The sequence below is a fragment of the Nannospalax galili genome, unplaced genomic scaffold, assembly GCF_000622305.1.
Source record: "Nannospalax galili isolate Female #2095 unplaced genomic scaffold, S.galili_v1.0 scaffold368, whole genome shotgun sequence".
In the NCBI taxonomy this organism is placed as follows: Eukaryota; Metazoa; Chordata; class Mammalia; order Rodentia; family Spalacidae; genus Nannospalax; species Nannospalax galili.
In genome coordinates, this window is record NW_008359963.1 from 38,609 (window position 1) to 43,910 (window position 5,302).

The window sequence follows — 5,302 nt, forward strand, 5'->3', positions numbered from 1 at the left end:
CCATCTTTTCCATCTGGGCATTGACTACTCTAAGATCTTGGAGGAGTCTGTATTTCCACGATTTCTTTTTAATAACAAATACTGGGGTATTATGTTTACTGAGAGAGGGCTCAATGTGGCCAACCCTCAATTGTTCAGCTACCAAATTTTTGAGGGCAGATAATTTAGGTTCTATTATAGGCCACTGGTCCACCCAAATGGCATCATTAGAGAGCCAGGTGATGGGGATCAGCTCGGGGGCCAAGACTGGAGTCAATCCTGGGCAGGCAGTGGCTGTTAGGACTGGGAGTGTTGGGCAAGGTGTTGTCCTTTCCTTGATAGTCCCAAGTTATCATGGAGCATGATATCATCATAAAAGGCACAGTCATCCGTGGTAAGGACCATGCCCATGTCCTCTAGGACGTCTCGGCCCCATAAGTTATGGGAATGTCTGCTACTATGGGGGTAACCGTGCCCTGGTTCCCATCCAAGTCCTTCCAATATACTGGACGTGTGACAAGCTTGGTATCTTGTGTGCCACCAACTCCTTTTATTGGTGGGCCTGGCCCGTATTTCCAATGATGGAATTTAAGGGATTCAATTTCTGATATAATGGTGGCATCAACCCCTGTGTCTACTAGGCCCTTTATGGCAGTTCCATCTAGGAACAGGGTCATTAGTAGGGAGTTGTTGAGGATTGGGAGAGTCCATAATATCTGTCTCATTTCCCTCTTGTGGGTGGGGCTGAGGGGTGCCCAGATGGAGTTTAAAGGAGCTGAGTCCAGTTGAGGCTATGACCTATAGTCTTTAGCCCAATTGAACCCTCTTTTGCACTTGGGGCAGCAAGTCTTGGGGTGGGCTGTACCTCTTGGGCAGTGGCTACAAAAGTGGCCAAGCCCCCCACAGTTCCAGCAGCCTTCCCATGCACCAAAGTGGGTGGATTTTCCTTCTGACAAAAGAGTCTCCAAGGAGGCAGTCAAAGCCTCAATAGGGCCCACCCTAGGGTCTAAGTCTCTAGTAGCAAGTCCCCATTTGTGAATGTTATCATTGGGGACAGGCACAATAGCATTACGAGTAGGGATGTTTAGTCCCTCCCAAGTTAATTGTTTGACTCCACCCTCCTCTCTACTGCCTCGGTGACACGGGTAAGGAAGTCTATGAAGGACTCTCCTGACTGTTGAATCAAATTACGGAAAAAGACTTGTGGGTCACGGGGGAGCAACATTTAAGGGCCTTAAAGGCCAAGTCAGAAACTTGTTGAAAATAGGCATGGAGGCTAATAGTAGACTGGGAGATGGGGTCAGTATGTTGTCCACATCCCGTGAGCATGTCCAATGTAATGTTGAGGCCATATTGGAGATTTAGGCATGCCTGGTTTTCAGCCTGTCATAGGCTGTGTGCCAGTTTAGAAAGACTGAGGGTTCTAAGGCTGCCTTTAGTAAGCTATACCAATTATAGTGGGTTTGTAAATGTAAGGACCACTGGTGAAGAACCTGTTCAAAATATGGGGAGTCAGGGCCCGTTTGCTCAGCTGCCTTGTGGATAAGAATGAGGTCAGCAAGTGGGGTGGGCAGCCATGGATGCTGCACCACATCGGGGCCGACGTTAACTGGAAATGTGGACAAAGGCAGGTGAGGCTTTAAGGAGGGTGGTCTAGGTGGGGGGGGCACATTAGCAGGGGAAGGGGAAGGATGGTTATTGGGGGGGAGAGTAACTCCTTCCATGGGTAATGGGGTGGGGGAATTTCTGGGCATGGTAGCTCTAGGAGAGTATCCTGAGATATAGGCAAAGGAGCTCCTTCCTTATTGGAAGTGGGTGCAGAGGCAGCGTCCACCTCCAGGTCCGGGGGGTCTGGGAGGTCCGGGGTGGAGGTAATAGCCAGATCTACACTAGATTGCTCCTGGCAGTGTTTGTTGTGGGCCGAGATGACTTCCTCAGGAGAGGAGGATTTAAGGCTAGCAATGATGGCTGGGAGGATCGGTACAAACAATGTGGGGGGAGTGATCCCTCACCCGACCTTCCTTTTTCGGGCCAGGAAGAGGACCCGCATCCATGCATCAGGGTCTCACATGTTTTCAGGGGAGACCCATGGAGCCAAATTAGTGGCTTCATCCCAAAAGTGTTCGATATCTTTTGATTTCACTTTCAACCCTCTGGTTTTAAGGAACACCTTGAGTGCTGCCGTTTGTGGTTCCCTGCATTGTGGTAGTAAATTGCCCATTGTGGGAGGGTCTCATGAAAGGGAATTCACCACAAAAGTAGAAGACGAGGGTGACTACCAAGAGGGCACAAAGGAAGCAAAGAAGCACTGCGAGCCACTAGGATGTAAACCGCTCCGACATGTAAAGGTGTATTGGATCCAAATGTCTTGTGCTCAGTGAGGGACTTCTGGAGGCCATGACACCTCCAGCCGTATGCTCACATGGTGTCTCCGGGACAGGCAACAGGGTGACCTGAAGCCTGGGCTCTGAGTTTGGGGTGGATTAGCCCTTATGTGAACTCACCGGGAGGAACTGAGAGGGGGGAGGTGCTGACGTGGGCTTTGGGACCACGTGGCAGAATGTGCCTCCCTGATCTAACAAATTAGTCCAACAATAAAGACGACAGACAGGGTGGAGGGGACAGAGAAAGGGGCTACTCGCTTACCCTTGAGCAGCCGAAGAAATAGACAAATCCAGGGGTCTGCTTACTGAATGAACAGAGGTTCTGGGTGTCGCCAACACTGTGGGCAGGGGTCCCTGTTCAGGCACCAAGTGTTGCAGGTTCTCCTCAGGCCAGCTGTGAAGACCCTGACCTGGATCGGGTCCCCTGCCAATTAGGGGGGCAAGAGGCACGGAGTCATGACACAGACACTGGGAGTCGGGTAGAAGCAAGCACTAGGTGTGGTGCTGCAGGCTCATTTAATGCAGGAGGGGGCAGGCCTTATATTTCCTTTTCTCTGCCCCCAAGTCCCTTTAGTCAGCATATCGTTTTCTGATTGGTCCATGCCACGCAGTCTGTCAGCAATCACTGGGCTTGCAAGCAGGGTACGGAGGCGTGGGCTCCTTTTGGTGGGCTATTTGCGGACCAAGAAGTGAAGTGAATTCTCACTGAATCCTAGGGCTCTGGGTCCATGCCATCTTTGGAAGCCTCCTGCTACAGTAGGGTCTTCCAGGGTCTGATCTGGCTGATTGATTACTTGGCTCTCTGGGAAATTCAAAGTATACAAATGTCAACAGTCAGAATTCATGTCCCATACAGTATGCTGCTCCATTTGGGAAAATTGCATTAAGAAACTCTATTTCTTCCTGGATATTCTGCTGTGGGTACCATGAGAAGGCGTCAAGAAATTCTTAAGAGAATAAAAGAAGCTTTGAATTGAATCAACCCCATTGTAATGCCTCAAAAACTTCAACAGGGGAACAAGTGCTTTCAGTAAGAGGGTGGAACCACGTCTTCAAAACAAAACATCTCAGAGACAAACCTGCTGCTCTTGCTGACCTCATAAGCTTCTTGCTTGTCAGTCTTTGTCACACTTGTGATTGAACACTGCACATCCTTCAAAAGTACATCCCACTCAGATCTTGGGATAGTGTAAAGATCCCCAGATCCCTGGTTTGTGTCCAACCTGCTGCCTGGAGAACCAATCCCCCAGCAGCTTCTTGGTTCCTTCCAAAAAAATGTGCATCTTCTATCACCATGAAACTAATGAACAACCAACAACCACAGAAAATCAACTAAATTGAATCCCTTCTCCTGCTGCTCCCACCACCGCTGTAAATTGTTCCAGATGTTACTAAAGTTCAGGTTCCGTTTTTGCTATAATTTTATATTAATTTTTAAAGGACTAATAAATTTTTCTTATTTTTTTAAGATTTTTATTTAAAAAATTTTTTATTTTATATGCATGAGTATACTGCCTACATGTATATAAGTGCACCTGTGTCATGCAATGCCCACAGAGATCAGAGAGGGTGTTGGATTCCCCTGGAACTGGAGTCATGGATGGTTGTTAGCCACCATGTGGGTGCTGGGAATTGAACCCAGGTCCTCTGCAAGAGCAGCCAGTGCTCTTAACCACTGAGCATCTCACCAGCCCCTTCCTGGCTATTTTTGTGAGCAAAAGTTGAATGTGGGTCTGTTGAAAATGGAGGCAGATACAGTTCAGTCTCTTGCAGTCTGCTACATGTTAGAGAGATGTGCTATCGCTAGCTAATGTTGTAGCCATACTCTGTAAGCTTAGGTGATTTAAAAATCAGATTGATGGCCTGGGGAAACAGTGCAGTTGTTCAAGGGCACATGAGGACTTGAGTTCCATCCCCAAAATCTATGTAAAAAGACTCTGCTTAGTGCTGTGCACCTGTAATCCCAGCCCTGGGGTGTCAAAGGCAGGAGGATGATTTCTAGGGCTCCCTGTCCAGACAGTCTAGCCTAATCAGTGAGATCAGGGTTCAGTGTGGGACTCTGTCTTTAAAAATGTGGTAGAGAACAATTGAGGAAGGCATCTTAGGTCTGGTTGCCTCAAGCATGCACACACACATGTGCATATATAGTCCTTCCCCCGAGAGAGAGAGAGAGAGAGAGAGAGAGAGAGAGAGAGAGAGAGAGATATTTCCTCCACAGTCAGTAAGGGTTTTTTTTTGCTTTTTGAGACAGGCTCTCCCTGTAGCCCCAGCTGACCTGGAACTCACTATGTAGACCAGGCTGGCCTTGAACTCACAGAGATCTGTCTGCCTCTGCCCCCCAAGTGCTGGGACTACAGGTGTGCGCCACCACACCTGGCTGATCCTACTTCTTTAACTGAATATCTATGAGTGGATGGGGCTGTTTAGCTTCTGTACAAGTATCAATATGAATATATGTATCATTTATGTGAAACACAGTTAAGATTAATTTTATATTTAGTTTAAAGATCATGAGAAAAATATTCATGAAAACAATATTTTGTGAGAAAATTACTAAGCAAATATACAGAAAGAGGGGCTGAAGAGATGGATCAGCAGTTAAGAGTACTGGTTGCTTTGCAGAGGACCTGGGTTTGATTCCCAGCACCCACATAGTAACTAACAACTGTCCATGACTCCAGTTCCAGGGAAATCAGATGCCCTCTTCTGACCTCCTCAGGCATTGCACAACATAGGTAGGCAATATAGTCATACACATAAAATAAAAATAATGAATAAAATATTTTCAAATATACCAAAAGAGCATCTACATTTATATACAGACAAATGGCAAAAGAGAAATTCTTTCCTATCAATAAAAGAAGTAATGTAGCAGATGAAAAAAATAAAATAGTTATTAATGCTTAATGCAAGTAGTGTCACTTTTTTTTAAAGAATGA

At 46.8% G+C, this 5,302-nt stretch overlaps 1 pseudogene; it reads right to left on the bottom strand.

Annotated features, from left to right (window-relative positions):
* Nucleotides 1-1,078: 1,078 nt before the first annotated feature.
* Nucleotides 1,079-3,646, bottom strand: LOC103726287 (annotated as a pseudogene).
* Nucleotides 3,647-5,302: the final 1,656 nt, after the last annotated feature.